Below are 21,425 nucleotides of genomic sequence, written 5' to 3'. Positions count from 1 at the left end.
ATAAGGTCCACAAAACCTTGCTTTTAAAGATTCACCTACCACTGGTAACAATACCAAAAATTTATCTCCACTGGCAAAACTACGAACTTTGGATTTCTTGTCCGTTACCCGTTTCATCACATGTCGTGCAACTTTTACATTTTGTTTAGCCAATTCCCCTGCTGTGTTTAATCGTTCCATAAAGTTTGACAAGTAATCCAATAATGTAATTTCCGATTTCTCACTCACCAATTTTTCCTTAATCAATTTAAGTGGTCCTCTTACCTCATGACCAAAAATTAGTTCAAAAGGACTGAATTTGGTTGACTCATTAGGTGCATCCCTAATTGCAAACAGTACGAATGGAATTATTTTATCCTTATTCTCTGTATAATCTTGACAATAAGCCTTCAACATTGTCTTTAATGACTGATGCCATCTTTCTAACTCTCCCTGCGATTCTGGATGGTACGCAGTTGATTTAACTTGTTTTCTTCCTAAGCTATCCATAACTTCTTTGAATAACTTTAAGGTAAAATTTGATCCTTGATCCAATTGTATTTCTGTGGGTAGTCCATATCTAGTAAAGAATTTAAGTAACTCCGCCACAATCCTTTTAGCTGTAATATTACGTACTGGAATGGCCTCTGGAAACCTCATTGTCACATCCATTATAGTCAAAAGATACTGATTCCCACTTTTCGTTTTAGGAAGCGGTCCTACGCAATCAATTAAGACCCTTTTAAAAGGTTCCTCAAATGCTGGAATGGGTATTAAGGACGCTGGTTTTATCACTGCTTGAGGTTTCCCTATTACTTGACACGTGTGACATGATTGACAAAATTTAACTACATCTTTATGTAGTCCAGGCCAATAGAAATGTTGTTGTATTTTAGCTTGAGTTTTCCTTACTTCCAAATGACCTCCCACTGATACCTCATGTGCTACTCGCAACACCTCTTTTCTAACTCCTACCGGCAATACCACTTGATGAACTTCTGCCCACTTTTCATCCGCCTGCATATATAAAGGTCTCCATTTTCTCAACAGGACATCATTTTTACGGTAATAACACTCAGGTAGCTGCACGGTGGCGCAGTGGGTTAGCCCAGCAGCCTCACGGCGCCGAGGTCCCAAGTTCGATCACGGCTCTGGGTCACTGTCCGTGTGGAGTTTGTACATTCTCCCCGTGTTTGTGTGGGTTTCGGCCCACAACCCAAAGATGTGCATGTTAGGTGGATTGGCCACACTAAATTGCCCCTTTATTGGGAAAACAAAATGAATTGGGTACTCTAAAAAACAAAAAAATAACACTCTGGTATACACTTAGATTCCTCGTCCGTGTATGCTTTCTGATTACATCCGTTTTATTTCTATATCTTTCTGCTGTAACTACGCTAATTTTCCTGAACTAAAAATATCCGCCTCATCCTCCACCTGTTCTTGTTCTTTTTCAACCATCTGATCAAAAATCGCTTCTGATAATTGCACTTCAACTTCATCTTCACTCTTTGATTTCTCCTCTTGTCTTCACCTGTGACTTTGCGACCTTGGTACTACACAATCCGGAAAAATCCCAGGATATTCATCCTTCAACACTTCAGTTGTTTGATTTTCCAGTGGCTTATCAACCACAGTAGGAATCACTCCCACCTGCGATCCAGCTATATCATAATCCAAGATAAACTGTATTCCTGGATAAGATAGTTTCTATATTACTACTACTACCACTTCACCACTCTTCACTGGACTTTCTAACCTTACCTTATATAATGGAACACTACTCTTCTCACCCTAGATTCCACATATTACCACCTCTTCTAGCAATATTCTTCCCAAACTACATATAAATACTCATCTATTATCATTAAAGATTGGCCAGCTCCCGTATCTCTTAAAATTGCGACTTCTTTACCTGCTCCTTCTGGTACACATGAGTAAACTTTACCCACACAAGTAAATTCTTTAAAGAGATCTGGCACCTTCTTATCAATCACCTCTTGATCAGGCTGTACAATCTTTTGCCCTCCTTTGCTTCACTTGGGCTTTCCTTCACCACTTTAACAAACCCCACTGTCTTATCTTGTTTTGCTACATTAGCCTTCACAGTGCTTTTCTTCAACCACCAACACTGTGACTTTACATGACCTAGTTTATTCCAGTGAAAACATTTGAAACTGTTCATCTGTCTTCTACCGTCCTGGATTTCCTTTTTAATCTGAGGTGCACTCTCCTTATTATCTCCCATCAGATCTCCTTTACCTCTGCCAGTTGAGTATTTCTCTTTTCCCCAGTTTCAATCCCTCACAGGCTGAAATTGAAGTCGGAAACCAAGCTTCGACTTATGAACTAATTCATAATCATCTACCATTTCTGCTGCTAATCTCGCAGTTTTAACCCTCTGCTCTTCCACATGAGTTCTCACTACATCAAGAATTGAATTTTTAAAGTTCTCCCAAATTATAATTTCTTTGAGAGCTTCATACGTTTGCTCTATTTTCAAAGCCCTTATTCCACCTATCAAAATGACTCTGTTTGATCCTTTCAAATGCCATGTATGTTTGACCAGGTTCTTTCCTTAAATTTCTAAACCTTTATCTGTAGGCTTCAGGCATTAGTTCATATGCATCTGAGATGGATGTTTTCACCTCCTCATACGTCCCAGATACCTCCTCTCATAGTGATGCAAACACTTCACTAGCCCTACCTACCAGCTTTGTTTGAATCAGGAATACCCACATGTCCGGTGGCCATTTCATTTGTTTAGCTACCTTCTCAAATGAAATGAAAAAGGCTTCTACCTCCTTCTCATCAAACTTAGGCAATGCTTGGACATATTTAAATAGATCCCCACCAAGCCTTTAACCATGATGCTCTTTCTCTTTATCCTCATTACAATCCTCCAACTGTACGTTTCCCTTTACATCCGCCAATTATAACTGGCTGTTATGTTTCATGGCCATTTTCTGAAGTTCAAACTCTCTCTTTTTTTCCCTTTCCTCCCTTTCTCTTTCTTTTTCCCTGATCTGTACCTCCCTTTCTCTTTCTTTTTGTTTTGTTAGGGACATTCTTTCTTTTCTCCTTTCTTCTCTCTCCTTTTCTTTTTCCTCTCTATCTCTTTCTCTCTCTTTTTCTTTTTCCTCTCTATCTCCTTCTCTCTCTTTTTCCTCTCTATCTCTCTCTCTTTTTTCTCTTTCCTCTCTATCGTATTCAAGCTGCTTCAATTCTTTTTCATGTTCAAGTTGCTTAATCTGCAACTGAATCTTTGCCATTTCCAATGAGTCAGACTGCATCTCAGGCAATTTTAAATGCTCAGTACCGCTTTTTTTCACATGCTGTCAGGCAACGTTAACTGCAATATTTTTGCCAAATCTAAAAGCCTTATGAAGCATATGACATGTATAGGCAGCTGGGATCCCTTGAAGAGTACAGGGCTTGTTGGATTAGAGTTCAGAGAGAAATCAGGAGGGCAAAAGGGGGACATGAGATTGTCTTGGCAGATAAGGCAAAGGAAAATCCAAAGAGCTTTTATAAATGCATAAAAGGTAAACGGGTGACTAGTGTTTATCCTTTCGGGACTCTAAAGGATAAACAAGGTCATCTATGTGCAGACCCACAAGGGATGGGAGAGGTCCTTAATGAATGTTTCTCGTCAGTATTTACTGTTGAAAAAGGCACGAACGTTAGGGAAATTGGGGAAATAAAAAGTCTATCTTGAGGAGTGTACCTATTACAGAGAAGGAGGTGCTGAAGGTATTAAAGCGCATCAAGATAGATAACTCCCCGGGACCTGACAAAATGTATCCCAGGACGTTGTTGGAGGCTTGGGAGGAAATTGCCGGCCCCCTGGCTGAGATGTTTGAATCATTGACAGCCACAGGAGAGGTACCTGAAGATTGGAGGATAGCAAATGTTCTGCCCTTAAGAAGGGCTGTAGGGATAAGCGTGGGAATTAGAGACCGGTCAGCAAGATTGGTGGCATAGTGGATAGTGAAGAAGTTTACATAGGATTGCAATAGGATCTTGACCAATAGGGCCAGTGGGCCGATGAATGGCAGAATTTGGATAAATGTGAGGTGATGCATTTTGGCAGATCAAATCAGGTCAGGACCTACTCAGTTAAAGTAGGGAGTTGGGGAGAGTTCCAGAACAAAGAGATCTGGGGTACAGGTTCATAGCTCCTTGAAAGTGGAGTCGCAGGTGGACAGGGTGGTGAAGAAGCCATTCAGCATGCTAGGTTTTATTTGTCAGAATATTGAATACAGGAGTTGGGGCGTCTTGTTGAAGTTGTTCAAGACATTGATAAGACACACATATTATAGGAAGGATATTGTTAATCTAGAAAGAGTGCAGAAGAGATTTACGAGGATGCTACCAGGACTTGATGTTCTGAGTAATAAGGAGAGGCTGGATGGGCTGGGACTTTTTTCCCTGGAGCGTAGGAGGTTTAGGGTTGAACTTTTTGAGGTCTATAAAATAATGAGGTAGATAATCAACATCTTTTCCCAAAGGTAGAGGAGTCTAGAACTGGAGGGCATAAGTTTAAGGTGAGCGAGGAGAGATACAAAAAAGACCAGAGGGGAAATTGTTTCACACAGCGGGTGGTGAGCATCTGGAATGATCTGCCAGAGGCAGCGGTAAAGGCGTGTACAATTTTTTCCTTTGAAAAACAGTTAGACAGTTACATGGGCAGGGTGGGTATAGAGGGATGTGGGCCAAATATGGGCAAGTGGGACTAGCTTAGTGATAGAAACTAGGCGGCATGGACAAGCTGGGATGAAGGTAATGTCTATGACTATGACTCTATGACTCTATGACCAAGCCCAGGAATGACAAGGCAAGGCCACTGCAGGTCACCAAGAAAACTGGGACAGAGTTTGCCGCCCAGGTCAGTGAGCACAATGTGGTGTGTACCACAGCTGGCTTCAGTGATCTTCTGTGGTCAGCAAGGGGAGCACAGAAATAGCATGGAACTGTGTGGGGAAGTGTAGTCAGATGGCTGTTCCTCATGGCGCTCAGGGCTGTAAGTGTGTTTGTGTCGACTGGCACTGAAACCTATGCTGCCAAGACTGGGATATCTGCACACTTGGCCTGAATACAATGGGGCTAAGGCGTGCCATTCTGACAGATCCCTCAACCTGGGTGGGGTGGGGGAAGGGGGTAAAACTGGAATGATACTTCAGGGAGAGGGAGCATTACTAATGGATTCTATTCTTCCTTGACAGAAGAGAAAGCATAAGGTGGAAAAGCACAGAAAAACAGACAGTGGAGTACCCAATCTGCAAGTCTTGACCCACTGTGAGATGGATGCACTAGAAATGGAATGCCACTGCGGAGCAAATTCCACCAGTTGTGGTGAGGTCTGGGTCTCAGATGAGGATAGGTTTGCAGTGCACCGATGCGTGTGCGATGCGGAGTGCAAACATTGACTGTATGTTGGTTGAATGTACTGATATGTTGTCTTCCTCCTGCAGGTGAGCCATCTGCAAGAGTCTCCTATGACCCTGAAAACCCCCCTTTAACTTCTGATGGTGAGACACTGCCACCTGCACTGGCATCACATCCTCTTTCTGAAGCAAGCACCAATACTAACACATCGGTGGGCATTAGGTCATCAGCTTCAGTCGTATTGCGCAGCAGTGAGGGGACATCACACTCCCATAAGGAGTTTTTTCCCACCATTGGATGACAATTTTATGAAAAATAATGCATTCCCTGCCTGCCAGTTTTGACTGTGCTGCGAGCACAAAATCGCACTGACAATGTAAAATCTTAGTCAGCAGGCTTTTTCGTGACCTTAATTAGCCCTTTAATTGTAGGCAGGCACAGCTCCGATTATTGCGCATGCCTGCCGAGCTCAATATTGAACGCGTGATAATGATATTGAGACACACGGCTGACATTGTTTTGCACAATCTTATGTACGTTCAAGTCGGGCATGTGTCTGACTTCGGAACGTAAAATTCAGGCCCATGAAAATTGAAAAAAAAAGAATATCTGGGACTGGATCCCAGTGGACCCACACCACTGTCCATTTTATCCTTCATAGGGGCAGACTCGATCAGGGGCACATTTGCTCCTCTGCCCTCATCAACATGGCCAAGGGCAGGAATGGAGGCAGTGGTTGTAGCTGCTCCAGTTGCCGGTCAATCTTTTCAGGCCCACCTCTGTTTGGCCTTGATCAGGACCTTCAAAATCATATCCATAATGTCCAATCCTACTATCCAGATAAGAAACAGATTGCCCTTCAAAAGCCTGGTAATCTGGATTATCCTGCAGATGCCAAGCTTTTTTTGCTTGGTTGATTTATATATCAAACAGCCTACCTGTAGCTTTTAGGTAGCTCATCTTTCAAACACAGGGCATGTTCCCATATCAGTTTTATGTGTCTGTTGCTTGTCTAAAATCAAACTAATTTAAATTGTTTTGTATATCCAAAGTCGTGTGAATATATAGAGGAAATACTCATACTCGTTATTGCTCTTGTTACAATAATAAAAATGAAAAATTCAAGAATATGTAACAGACTTCTTAAATAGGTTATTTTTTCTTATTCTCTCTTTTCTTACTTACTTTGCCTCTTGATGCAAATCAAGGTTAAAATATTTTTAAATGCATCCTTATGCCTCCTTACTTCAACCACTTTGGAGCAGGATGCAACTTGTTTGTTTTTGAGAGAAGCTTGAATGAGCTGAAAGGCAGCTTTATTTGTGAATTACTCCAGAATTGTAAACAATTCAAAGCCAGGAAGTAAATCCATCCTTTGTTCTTGAACTGTTACAATGTACTATCACAGACCAATAGGTCAAGCCCTAAATCTGTAACAGTTTTGATTCACAAATCTGTTTTGCATGATGTCTTAATGAGTACAACCTATAGAACATTCATTTAAAATCCTCTTGCCACTTTAATAGTTTACTTGCAAAAGAATCAAGTTTTTCTTGTGGCGAACTTCGTCACACAGTTTATTGCATAATTATTGCACAACACAAGCAAACCAAAGCTCTGATTAAGTGTTCAGAACACCAGTGTTATTAAAAAGAGGTAATGAGAGCAGGAAATGATCAAGATATCAATACTCCACCTTCAGGAAAAACATACAGAATGTAAGATGAATAAAACAGAGGTGATTAAAAAAAAGTGATTCAAATAGACAGAAACAATGCGCAAGGGTCCAAGGAAAAGGCAGGGGAATGGTATTAAGTCACGTTACACACAGAGAGCCGGAGCAAACACGATGGGCCATAGGACCACAAGACATTGGGGCAGAAGTAGGCCATTTTGCCCATTGACTCTGCTCCGCCATTCAATGAGACAAGGGGCAGGATTCTCTGTTCCCCAACGCTGATTTTGTGATCGGAAATCGGGCAGAGAATCCCTCTTTACGAATGAATCGGGAGCGGTGCCTGTTTTCGGATGCTCCGCCCCCTCCAAAACGGCGTCATCGGGGAGTACGCCACATGCCATTGGGACGACCTCAGGACATTACCTGAAGGCCCTCCACCGATGCTCCGCCCCTGATGAGCCGGATTCATGGCGATGCGGTAAACTTGCGCTCTCAGTTTTCGTGATCCCGGTGTGGCAGCTGCAAACTGCCCTCACCGGTCGGAGGATTGGTGCTGGGGCCTCGCCGATTTTTTTATCGTAGAACTAGACACTTCCTCCGGACATAGCTCAAAATCGGAGAATCCAGCCCATGGCCTCCCTCTGTGCCATAATAATTCTGTGATTCCTGGGTGATAATCATTTTAGCCATTCAGTGCCAGATCAGTCTGAACCACATAAAGCAGTAATGAGGTCATGCTCTCATCTTCCCAACCTGCTCAATTTTCCAGGATGATCTTAGAGTGCTGATTGCCCTCAAGCTCATTTTCTCGAATGCAAGTAGCGTTTTGAACTCCTGTCCTGAGGGGTTGGTTTAGCACAGTGGGCTAAACAGCTGGCTTGTAATGCAGAACAATGCCAGCAGCGCGGGTTCAATTCCCGTACCGGCCTCCCTGAACAGGCCCCGGAATGGGTCCCCTTTGGCGTCACGAACGGGGTTTCGGTGTTCCAAAGAACAATGGACCGAATGGTGGACCAGTACGGGCTGCGGCCACATTTCCGTACTTGGACAATGTCACCATCTGCGGCCATGACCAGCAGGACCATGACGCCAACCTCCACCGATTTCTCCAAACCGCCTAAACCCTCAATCTCACCTACAACAAGGAGAAATGCGTTTTCCGCACGACCAGACGAGCCATCCTCGGCTATATCGTGGAAAACGGGGTCCTCGGGCTCAACCCTGACCGTATGTGCCCCCTCCTGCAACTCCCTCTCCCTCACTGCCCCAAGGCCCTGAAGAGGTGCCTTGGGTTCTTTTCGTATTATGCCCAGTGGGTCCCCAACTATGTGGACAAAGCCCGCCCACTAATCAATTTTCACTGGCATGTTTCCACTGGCAACTGAGACCCGCCAGGCCTTCAGCTGCATCAAGGCGGACTTCGCCAAAGCCGCGATGCGAGCGGTGGACGAGCCCGTCCCCTTCCAGGTGGAGAGCGACGTATCAGAGGTTACTCTCGCCGCTACCCTCAATCAAGCAGGCAGGCCGGTGGCGGTTTTTGCGCGCACCCTCACTACCTCTGAAATTCGACACGCCTCGGTCGAAAAAGAAGCCAAAGCCATTGTGGAAGCCGTACGGCACTGGAGGCACTACCTCGCTGGTAGGAGGTTTACCCTCGTCACTGACCAACGATTGGTAGCCTTCATGTTCGACAATACGCAGAGGAGCTGATGCACGATCAATGACCACTAAAACGAGGTTGTAGTCCAACTGAAGGCTTTAATAAGCTAGATCTTTCCCCCAGCAGCTCAGGTACAGAAGGAAGGCTGCTGGGGCGGCACGGGCTCTTATACCCCGCCTTGCAGGGCGGAGCTACGATACAGCTTGACCAATAGGAAACATACAATATCTACCAATGGTGTTTCAGCATTACCAGGTGCCGTAATACCTCTACACAGACTACTACATTCACCCCCTGTTAAAAAAGAGTCCGGCGGGGGTGGTGACTTGATATTACACATGGTAACGTGGTAGAAATTATAGCTATGGAGGTACTGTAATACCTCCGTACAGCGTTTTGTAACTATATACAGATTCACAATTAACTATATAAACTTTAAAATGAAGCAATCAGTCGATAAGAGGCCCTGGTCATCCTTTGTGATCGTCGAAGCTTCGGTGGTGACTCCGGTGGAGGCTCGGGAGTCTGTGACTCCGGGAGCGTGGTCTCGATCTCTGTGGCAGCTTCAACACCCCTAGACGGTGCTGGTGGGGAAAACGGTTGACCTGGGAAGGGAGCGTCTGCAGGGTGCGTCGGTGGGTGGGGGGGCCTAGAGGGCCGGCGGAAGGACCGATCCTCCTGTAAGGTGCACCGGTGGGAGGGAGGGTGGGACTGGTGGCTGGGGAGTATGTTGGGATCCGGCAGGCGCCAGGTCTCGGAGGGAGACTGTATTTTGTCGGCCGTCGGGGTATGCCACGTAGGCGTACTGGGGGTTAGCGTGGAGACGATGGACCTTCTCCACCAACGAGTCCGACTTGTGCGCCTGCATGTGTTTTCGGCCAGGATGGGTCCGGGAGCTGCCAGCCAGGTCGGGAGCGAGGTGGGGAAGACAAGGAGACGTTCGTGAGGTGTTTGGTTGGTCGTGGTACAAAGCAATAACCGGATGGAGTGGAGGGCATCCAGGAGGACTTCCTGCCAGCTGGAGACTGGGAGATTCCTGGACCATAGTGCCAGTAGGACGGTCTTCCAGACCGTTCCGTTCTCCCTCTCTACCGGTCCTTTACCCCGGAGGTCCTTCTCGAGCGATGCCCATGCTGAGCAGGAATTGACGCAGTTCAGCGCTCATAAAGGAGGACCCCCAATTACTATGTATGTAAGCGGGGAACCTGAACAGTGCAAAGATGCTATGGAGGGCCTTGATGACGGTGGTTGCGGTAATGTCGGGGCAGGGGATGGCGAATGGGAACCGGGAGTACTCGTCAATTACGTTCAGGAAGTACGTGTTGCAGTCGGTGGAGGGGAGGGGGCCTTTGAAGTCCATGCTGAGGCGTTCAAAGGGACGGGAAGCCTTTATCAGGTGCATTTTCTCTGGCCGGTAGAAGTGCAATTTGCACTCCGTGCCGATTTGGCAGTCCCTGGTGGCTTTCCTGACCTCCTCGATGGAGTAGGGCAGGTTGCGGGTCTTGATAAAGTGGAAAAAGCAAGTGAACCCCGGGTGGCAGGGGTCCTCGTGGAGGGCTCGGAGGCGGTCCACTTGTGCGGTGGCACATGTGCCGCGGGACAGGGCATCAGGAGGCTCGTTTAGCTCTCTGGGACGATACAAGATCTCGTAGTTGTAGGTGGAGAGTTCGATCCTCCACCACAAGATCTTACCGTTTTTTAATCTTGCCCCGCTGTGCATTATCGAGCATGAAAGCAACCAACCGTTGGTCAGTGAGGAGAGTGAATCGCCGGCCAGGAAATGCCTCCAATATCGCACAACTTCTACTATGGCCTGGGCCTCCTTTTCGACTGAGGAGTGGCGGATTTCGAAAGCATGGAGTGTACGTGAGAAGAAGACCACGGGTCTGTCCACTTGGTTCAGGGTGGCCACCAGAGCTACGTCAGACGCGTCGCTCTCGACCTGGAAGGGGAGGGACTCGTCGATGGCGTGCATCGTGGCCTTTGTAATGTCTGCTTGGCCGCGCAGAGGTGGGGAAGAACGTTGAGCCGGTAATCTTTAACCTCCCTGCCCTGAACTGTGAGTTTTGCGACACAAAACCCCTTTATCTCTATTGAGTGGGAACCGGAGGCCAGGGAGATTTTTTGATTAATGGGGTGAACGAGGAGAGAATAGCGCCTTACCATGTCGGGGTGTATGAAGCTCTCCATGCTCCCAGAGTCGATTAAGCAGGATGACTCCTGCCCGTTGATTAGTACTGTTGTTGCAGCAGTTGAGAGTGTTCGAGGCCGGGACTGGTCCAGGGTCACCGAGGCTAATCGCAGCAGTTGAGTGTTCCCTTCGGGCGGTGTGAGGTCAGCCGTGCTGGGGTCCTGGGAGTCCATCCAAGATGGCGGCTCCCATTGGTCGCACATGGCTAGGGGTGCACAAAATGGCAGCGCCCCTCCATCGAACGTGGTCTCCGCGGGACAGGATGGCGGCGCCCGGGGGCCGCACGTGGCCCTGGATGAGGAAGACGGCGGCGCCCACTGGCCGCACGGGGACCGCGGAGAGGTTTGTGGTGGTGGTCCGCATTCACAATCGGAGACCGCGGCGACCGCACAGGCTTGGCATACCACCACGAAGTGGCCCTTTTTACCGCATCCCTTGCAGCTGGATGCGCGGGCCGGGCAGCGCTGCTGGGGGTGCTTGGCCTGTCCGCAAAAGTAGCAGCGGGGCCCCCTGGACTTGCCAGGCCGCCTTGCAGCACAAGCTTGTTGGGGGATGGGAGATGTCTCGGGGTCGGCTGCGGAGGGCTTCCACGCTGCCCAGGGGGCTGCCGCGCGGTCGGGAACGTAAGCGCGGGCATTTCGGGAGGCCACATCTAGGGGCCCTGCCTCCTTGAGGCCTAGGGTGTCTTTTTCCAGCAATCGCTGGTGGATTTGGGAGGACACCATACCTGCCACGAAAGCGTCCCGGATCAAGAGTTCTGTGTGGTCGCTCGCCAAAACGTGCGGGCAGCTGCAGTTTCTCCCCAACATCAGGAGCGCACGGTAGAATTCTTCCTGCGATTCCCCAGGGATTTGTCGCCTCGTTGCTAGCAGATGTCGGGCGTAGACCTGGTTAACCGGGCGAATATAATGGCCTTTTAGCAGCTCCAATGCTGCATCAAAGTCGTCCGTGTCCTCGATGAGGGTGTAAATTTCCGGGCTCACTCTCGAGTGCAGGACCTGCAATTTCTGTTCTCCCTTGGGTGTGTTTTCGGCCGTTCCGAGATATTCTTTAAAACACGCCAGCCAATGCTTGAAGTTTGCCGCTGAGTTCGCCGCGTGGGGGCTGAGTTGCAGGCACTCCGGCTTGATTCGGAGCTCCATCCTTTTAAATCTAGCTTATTAAATTGATGCTCGATCAATGACCATAAAAGCGAGGTTGTAGTCCAACTGAAGGCTTTAATAAACTAGATGTTCCCCCCAGCAGCTCAGGTACAGAAAGAAGGCTGCTGCGGCGGCACGGGCTCTTATACCCCACCTTGCAAGGCAGAGCTACCATACAGCTTGACCAATAGGAAACATACAATATCTACCAATGGTGTTCCAGCATTGCCAGGTACCTTAATACCTCTACACAAACCACCACAGCAGCAAAATCGAGAACAATAAGATCTTGAGGTGGAGGATCGAACTCTCCACCTATAACTACGATATAGTTTATCGTCCTGGGAAGCTCACTGAGCCCCCAGATGCCCTGTCCCGTGGCACATGCACCAGCAAGCAAGGTGACCGACTACGGGCTATCCACGATGACCTCTGCCACCCGGCTTATCCACTATATCAAGGTCCACAACCTGCCCTACTCCTCCGAGGAGGTCAGAGCCATGACCAGGGACTGCCCGATCTGTGCGGAGTGTAAACCGCACTTCTATCGACCAGATAAGGCCCACCTGGTAAAAGCATCCCGGCCCTTTGAGCGCCTCAGTATCAATTTCAAAGGGTCCCTCCCCTCCAATAACCACAATACATATTTCCTCAATATTATTGATGAGTTCTCCCGCTTCCCCTTTGCAATTCCTTGCCCCCATATGACCACGTCCACCATCATTAAAGCCCTACATAGTTTCTTCACCCTGTTTGGTTTCCCCAATTACGTCCACAGTGACCGGGGCTCGTCGTTCATGAGCAACGAACTGCGTCAGTGCCTGCTCAGTAAGGGCATTGCTTCGAGCAGGACTACCAGTTATAACCCCAGGGGAAAGGGGCAGGTGGAGAGGGAGAATGCGACGGTCTGGAAGGCTGGCCTACTGACACTGCGGTCCAGGAATCTCCCAGTTTCTCACTGGCAGGAGGTCCTCCCCGATGCGCTCCACTCTATGAGGTCCCTACTTTACAAAGCCATAAACGAGACCCCTCATGACCGCCTATTTGTTTTCCCTAGGAGATCCACCTCAGGGGCCTCGCTTCCGTCCTGGCTGAAGACACCACGGCCAGTCCTACTCAGGAAACACGTCAGGAGTCATAAGGCCGATCCTCTGGTAGAGAGGGTCCAGCTCCTACACTAAACCCCCAGAACACTTATATCGAACACCCCAATGGCCGACAAGGTACGGTTTCCCTCCGGGACTTGGCGCCTGCCGGTTACCACCACCACCACTACCACCACCACCGCTCCTCCACTATATCCCACCCAATCCACCATGATCAGCGCCCCCGCCCCTGGCTCCCGACCGCCATTCCCCCTTCACCGGTCCACAGAAATGAAGCTCCAGAGGAGACGCTCCCAGAGTCCACGTCTGTACCCGCACCAGCGCCCCCACTACCGATGCCAGCACGGATGAGCTCGACACCCGGGCCAGCACCAACACCAGAGCTTCGGCGATCACAGCGCACAATCCGTGCGCCGGAACGGCTGAACTTATGAACCCGTCACCCACGCCGGATTTCATTTTTTAACAGGGGGTGAATGTGGTGAATGTATTCTACCAATAATCCACCATTGTATCAGTATCATGCTTCACCTTTGTATTTTCATCTATGCTATGCTGTTGCCCTTGTGGGCTCCACCTATGGGCCATTGTTTGGCATTATCCATAGGGGAATATGTTGGGACACGTATGGGCTCCGCCCATGGCTCCTCCCCTTGAAGAGGGTATAAAGAACAGTCGACCTGTAGGCAGCTCACAGTATTGTATCAGTCGCAGGCAGGCACTGTTCTAAGTTGATTAAAGCCACGGTTTACTTTTACTCTTGTCTCAAATGAATTGATGGTCGCATCGGTCATTAACCCTTTGCTTTAGAAAAATAAACGTTGATCACCCTATTATTGAAAATGACCTCATGTCTCCGACCTCTCATTCCTCTCCAACATCCCATTCCTCTGCAAAGTCTTTGAATGTGTTGTTGTCTTATTTCCCAGAACTCTGTGCTGGAGTTCTTCCAGTTAGGTGTTCATCCCTGTATCACTCTCAAAGTAACAGGTAACATCCTCTGTGACCATAGCAAAGGTAATCTATCCATGCTCATGCTACTTGGCATGGCTGTAGCGTTCAACACCACACCGATGATTCTGTCCTGTTACCCTTCTTGGAGGGTTGGGGGGGATTAGATGATTTGCCTGATTCCATTCTTGTTAGTCCAGTCATAGCCAGACACTCACCTGAAGTGACTTCTCCCTTCCTGCTGAAGCACAATTACCTCTTCCATCCCCCATGGATCTATCCTTGACATCTCCTATTTTTCATCTAGATGCTGCTCTTTGGCTGAAAATACAACATCAGTTTCCACATATGTGTTGAAAACACCTATTCTATCCCATACCACCTCTCTTGATGACTTCACTGTCTCTAGATTTTCTGACTGCTTATCAGACTTGCCAAACTGGATGCGCAGAAATTTCCCCTATCCCAATATTGAAGGCAAATGCCTTTTGTTTGCAAGAATCGTAAATAAAAAAAAGTAATAATGGCTCTGTATCTGAATGTGAACAGGAATCATAACAAGATGGATTCATTGATAGGACAAATCAAAATAAATATGTATTACGTGATAGCCTTTTCAAAGATGTGTTTACAAGGTGACCAAGCTGGAGCCTAAATATTCAAAAGCATTTGACATTTCCAAAGGGCGGGAAGTTAGGAAAAGTTGGTGGGGTAGCTCTGTTAATTAAGGCTGCTATTAGTACAATAGCGAGGATGACCTTAGCTCAGATGATCAAGAAAAAGGATCAATTTGGAAAGACATAAGAAATAGAAACGGTAAGCTGGCACTTATCAGAGTAATTTGTAGGCCCTCTAATAGTAGCTACATTTTAGGAGAGCGTATACAGGAAGAAATATCAACAGTTTGTAAGGAAGATAATGCAATAACCATGGATGATTTTAATCTTCACATAGATTTGATGAATCAGATTAGCAAAGGTAGGCTGGAAGATGAGCTCATAGATTGTGTTCAAAACACTTTATTTGAGTGGTAAGTTCGAGTGTCAAACAGAAAGCAGGCTCTTTTAGATTAAACAGAATTAATGATTAATCTCATGTTAAAGGAGCTTCTATGCAACAGTGATCATAACATCAAGATAGAATTTTACATTCATTAAAGACAAGGTGCACAAAACTGCAAAGTCTCGTGGTAAGTCAGAAGATTGAACAGATTTAAGAAACCAGCAAAGGATGATAAAAATAATAACGAGGGACAAATTAGAGTATGAGTTAAACCTAGCCAGAAATACAAAAACAGCTCGTATTTAAAAAGAAAAGAGTAACTAAAGTGAGTATTGGTCCTTCAGAGGGTGAGACTGGGAAATTGTTAATGGGAAATGGAAGCATCAAAGAGGTATTTTGTGTCTGTTTTCACTTAAGAGGTCGCAAATAACATCCCAAGAATGTAAAAGGGAGGCAGGAACTTAAAAAAAACACACACAATTACAAGGGAAAAGAGACTGAGAAAGCAATTTTAATTAAAGGCTAACAAGCTCCCAGTAGATGTGGGCCTGGATTCTCGGAAGAGATGGGGCGTCGGACTCGCGGCGCCTTCGCGCGATTCTCTGGCAACCGGAGAATCGCCGGCAGGCGCGCGTGCACGGTCGACACGGCGCCGTTTGGAGGCCGTTGAAAGAGACACCCATGGCGATTCGCCGCGGTCGAGCAGCCGAGTTCCCGCCGGCATGGTTCTCGTATGGTTTCACCTGGTGGGAGCTCAGCGTCGCGGCTGCGATGGCTGTCCTGGTGGGGGGGGCGGGGAGATCAGTCTCCACGGGGGCCTCCACGACAGCCAGGCTCATGATCGAAGGCCACCGATCGGCGGGCACACGTGATCTGGGGGGGGGGGGCTATCTTCTTCCGCGTCGACCCGCTGTGTGTGTCCACTATGTTGTGCTGGCCCGCGGACGGAAGCGCACGGCCCCGTATCAGCAGCAGGAACTGCATGGCGCACGCTGGGGCCCTGCAAGCCCCTTTAAAAATAGAGAATCACCACAGACTTTTGAGAAAAACGTCCGGAGTGATTCGTGTCCGTTTTCTGGCGGGCGTGGGGACATAGCCCCATTATTGGAGAATCCCGGCTCCGATCTTTCAAAATTCCCTAGATTCAGGAAAGGTGATTGGAAAATTGTGATCTTGCTACCCCTATTCAAGAAAGTAGGGAGACAGAAAGTAGAAAAATAAATAAACAACCAATTAGCCTAACATCTGTCATTGGAAGAATGCTATCTTCAAAGCAAATTGAAAATTCCATTAAAAATAAAAACACTGAAAAATGATTAAATGTTAAGTTATCATATTGATCTATTGACTTAGTATAGTGTTTCTAAAAAAAACCCAAATCTTCCGCATTGCTGCTGCACTTTACTTCCGACCTTGGTTGGCACAGAAATATGCAACGCAGCATCCCGGTAGCACGGTAGCACAGTGCTTAGCACATTTGCTTCACAGCTCCAGAGTCCCATGTTTGATTCCCGGCTTGGGTCACTGTCTGTGTGGAGTCTGCATGTTCTCCTCGCGTCTGCGTGGGTTTCCTTCGTGAGCTCTGGTTTCCTCTCACAGTCCAAAGATGTGCAGGTTAGGTGGATTGGCCATGCTAAATTGCCCTTCGTGACCAAAAAAAGTTAGTTGGGGTTACGGGATAGGGTGGAGGTGTGGGGATAGGGTGGAGGTGTGGGCATGGGTAGGGTGTTCTTTCCAAGGGCCAGTGCAGACCCGACGGGCCAAATGGCCTCCTTCTGCACTATAAATTCTATGAAATCCCCAAGGGATTCCATTGGACAGGAGTTGACTTCGGCAAGGGAGGATACAGCCCCTGTTTATGGCACTAGCTGCTATATTCTGTTTGTTGACTTTAAAATTCTAGTCTTTGAGGGTGGGTGTGGTGGGGATGCAGGATGGGATGGGGTAGTTAGTCAGGCATGGTGGGGGATTAATCATGTCTGCTCGGGGGAGCATAGTTGGGCTGAAGATAGTTGGGTTGGATCTGGGTATCATTTGTGCAGTTACCCAGGTCTTACATTGTACGTGCCATGGGTCAGTCCAAAGTCTCCAGAATCGGAGACATTCGCGGAGGATCTTGGGGAGCAGAGGAATTGCCCATCGAAAGTTAACATTTCCTGGGCAATTCCCACATAGGTCCATTTGTCAGGACTTCTGCAGCGCCATGATTAGAATCTTCAGTCATACGTCTGGTTTCCGACAATCCAAAGACGTGAAGGTTTGGGCCAAGATTTGAATAATGATTATCACTACTGCTGCCGAGAATCTCCCCACAGCCTTAGCCGAATACAGATTACACATAAGTATTCTCCAAACACAGAGTGTACATGTCTTACACAGAAATGCTGTCCTGTTACTGGATGTATAACTCATCCTGCAATGGATTCATTGACTATGCATGATTGCAAGCAGAATATAAAAGGCACTTTCTCTTTGGTGTAAATGTTTTTGCGTGGTATGTTAATTGGCCTATCAGTGAGAAAAACAAGTGACTTGGAGGAAAAAAGGGGTAAAGAAGAGGGAACTTCAAAGTGGAGAGACAATGGAATTGATACATATATGTTAAAAGCTGGATACATAGGGGGCTAGTTTCTCCGCCCCGCCACACCACATTTCTGCCCTGACCGGCCGGCGGGATTCTCCATTACACCAGCCTGTCAATGGGGTTTCCCATTGTGGTGCAGCCCCATGCCGTAGGGAAACCCCCGGGCACCGGCAAAACAGAGAATCCTGCCGGCGGAGAATCCCACCTAGGGTGTGTAACATCAAAGGGAAAAAAAGGATATACCCACAACCCAATAACTGGAGAAGGGGACACAGTACCAGATACCATCACAGCCACACCCAGTTGCAGAAACAGTCTCCTGAAAACACGTTTTGCTAAACAGGCAGCTGGCTAAGCTCTAACACTTGAACTGAGAAGATTTCACTTCACTGAAACTGAAGATGGTTTTCCCAAATGTCGCCATATAACCAGTGTGTGATCATTATCTGCTGGATTTAGCTCATAGAGTTATTTAATAGTGGATGTTATTTGGAAACGAAAGGGCATTCAGCGTTCAGGAAGCATAAGTAGTTGGGAACCAAAGTGTAACTTCATGTAATAACGTGTGTGCATAGCCATCAGTGTGGTTAAGTGTTGTAGTGTATTATAGTCTTTCTATAAGACCATAGGACCATAAGACATAGGAGCGGAAGTAAGGCCATTCGGCCCATCAAGTCCACTCCACCATTCAATCATGGCTGATTTCAACTCCATTTACCCGTTCTCTCTCCATAGCCCTTAATTCCTCGAGAAATCAAGAATTTATCAACTTCTATAAGAAGTTGTTCTTCTTCATGTGTTCTTCTTCTTTTAAGTTAATAAATATTATTTATGATTTGATCACACTATGATTAGACTATTTCTCCCTGGTTTGCATATCTTTTCTCACAGTGTACCAATTTGGAAATATACACCACAAAGAACCAGCATTCCAAGTTACCCTTTTGCGTTTGGGATACCCTCGCATTTAACATTGGTGTGGTTCTTAACAGCTGAACACTGCGAAGAAGGGTAGAGACAAAAATACTGCAGCTATTTAAAGTATTATTGTTAGGTGTGATTGGACTGTTAGGGAATCAGAAAGATGATTTTGCACATTCTTCCTGTGTCTGCATGGGTTTCCTCTGGGTGGTCCGGTTTCCTCCCACAGTCCAAAGATGTGCAGATTAGGTGGATTTGTCATGATCAATGCGCGGGGTTACAGGGATAGGACGGGGGAGTGGGCCTAGGTAGGGTACTCTTTCGGAGGATCGCTGCCGACTGGATGGGTTGAATGGCCTCCTTCTGCACTGTAGGGATTCTATGTTCTATGTTAAATTACCCGAATTTTATGTACCAAATGAATACATTTTGCAAACTTCTGCGAAAAAATCATGGTGCTCTCTGTATGCTGCCATTCCACTCCATGATAACATGAAGTGGACAGTCTGGTTTTCAATATAAAACTTACACTTCAAAAGAAACAAGTTACCATCTATTTATTGAAGTTCGAAATTCTGTAAAGTAGTATACATTAAAATGAATCATTTAGTCTTGGCACAATGTGAGCTTATGCTGGCTTGAAATCTAAATTTTCTTTCAATGTAACGTGAGAACCACACACATCTCTGTAATGTTGGTCCAATGCATTGAATAAATAGCTGTATTCCCTCTAAACCTTGAAGAAACTAGAGTAGCAAAGATTCCCTCCACCACTATCTGCCCCGCCAATTTTTTTCAATGAGAAGGACACTCTTTCTTTCAGTTGTGATACCATATCTTATGCTCTGCTGATACGTCACAGCACAGACACACACATTAACTTGAGAACCAAACATATTTGATCATAGAGTGGGACTGCAGATTACAAAGGACAGAACAATAAAGGAGCATTTGTTAATGCTGAAAAAGATCTCACCAGCTGTCTATTGAAGTTTGTGATGAAAAGTACACGTTTAAACCGTGAAAGCATTATTTTCAACAGACTAACTGATATAATTTTTGTGATCATAGAAATTAATTAATCAGGACAGATTACAAGAAGAGTTTGAGAACAGGGATATCGCCAGCAAAAGCAATTCATTATTTTTTACTTTCACAGGTCTGTGTATGTAATGCTTTACAATATTGGTGCTGCTGTGGTTAGCATTGCTGCCTCACGGTGCTGAGGAACCTGGTTCGGTCCCGGTCCGGGGTCACTGTCCGTGTGGAGTTTGCACATAATAATAATCACTTATTGTCACAAGTAGGCTTCAATGAAGTTGCTGTGAAAAGCCCCTAGTCGCCACATTCCAGCACCTGTGCGAGGAGGCCTGTACGGGAATTGAACCCGCGCTGCTGGCATTGTTCTGCATTACAAGCCAGCTGTTTAGCCCACTGTGCGAACCAGTAACCATTCTCCCCCTGTCTGCATGGGTCTCACCCCCACAACCCAAGATGTCCAGGTAGGTGGATTGACCATGCTATATTTCCCCTTCATTGGGGAAAAAAAAAGAATTGGGCATTTTAATTAGAAAAAACAATATAGTTTATAAAACCTCCAGATCTCCTTCCTTTTCCACTATTCCCTGAAGATGGCATCTCAAGGCAGGGTATGCTTCCAAAGATGCCAGCTGTTATCCATTATTCTGTCCAAACGAACATTCTTAATGTTGTTGCTTACATGGTTTTTGGTCAGCTACCAAACTATGGAAGACGTCAGTTTATCCCATTTTCACAAGTACTTTCCAGCAAGAGTCACTGGATAATGATCAGGGGAGGGTTTACCTGGTTGATAATTTCCCTCTCTGTCCAGAGACCACCATACATAATAAAGGGTGTCTGTGAAACTCTGTTCCACAGTGAGAACACTTTCACCCAACGAGCCAACTAGGAACAGAACAAATAATTCAATAATTCTGACTAAGATTGGCCCTCCTCATTTTAGTTACTTCAGTAATACAACAACATTTCCATCTGCAAAAAGATTGACTCATTTGATACGTTTAAAATTGTTCATTAAAGCATTTTCATCCGCTTCATTTCACAACAGTTCTTTTCTCATCCAAAAAATACTTTGTACAGACTGCAATTTGTTATTTTAAAACTTTCAACTGTCAACTTTGATTAAGCTATCTTCTAATTTAAGTTCGATAGCTTTAGACCAATTCAAATGGAGCCAGACTCAACCATCACGACTGTTCACTCATTCTAAGTGACATGCACAAAATCTAATTGTACTAATTTTATGAAAGAGGATTTTCTAAATTAAATATTCAGTAGCCACATGTCAAATTAAATATATGTCTTAAAAAAAACATATTTTAGAGAACTCCAACCACACCAGAGCAAATTAACCAATGACAATCAAGAGAAACGAGATTTGGTGTGCTGATTTAAATATCGTACATACTCAACTTAGTTCAACTCTGGGTCACAGAAAAAGTTAGCAATAATATTTATCTTTAAGCAAAGGGGGTGGGGGGAAATGTGGAAGATGGGGTGCAACATGGTGGCACAGTAGATAGCACTGCTGCCTCACAGTGCCAGTGACGCGGGTTCAATTCCGGCCTTGTGTGATTGCGTGGAGTTTGCACTTTCTCCCTGTGGCTGCGTGGGTTTTCTCCAGGTGCTCCGGTTTCCTCCCACAATCCAAAGATGGGTAAAATTGCCTCGAGTGTCCAAAAAAAAAAGGTTGGGTGGGGGTTGCTGAGTTACGGGGATGGGGTGGATAAGTGGGTTTGAGTAGGGTACTCTTTGAAAGGGCCGGTGCAGACCCGATGGGCC

The 21,425-nt window shown here is 46.4% G+C and overlaps 1 protein-coding gene across 1 annotated transcript in view; it reads right to left on the bottom strand.

Annotated features, from left to right (window-relative positions):
- The window catches only part of LOC140406643 (low-density lipoprotein receptor-related protein 1B-like), a 1,956,985-nt gene that overhangs the window by 1,526,141 nt on the left and 409,419 nt on the right, over positions 1–21,425 (bottom strand). The gene's annotated exons all lie outside the window — the stretch shown is intronic.

Source organism: Scyliorhinus torazame, chromosome 2 (genome assembly GCF_047496885.1).
Source record: "Scyliorhinus torazame isolate Kashiwa2021f chromosome 2, sScyTor2.1, whole genome shotgun sequence".
NCBI classification, from domain to species: Eukaryota; Metazoa; Chordata; class Chondrichthyes; order Carcharhiniformes; family Scyliorhinidae; genus Scyliorhinus; species Scyliorhinus torazame.
Note: the sequence above shows the minus strand (reverse complement) of the source record. Positions and strands in the feature narration are given on the sequence as shown.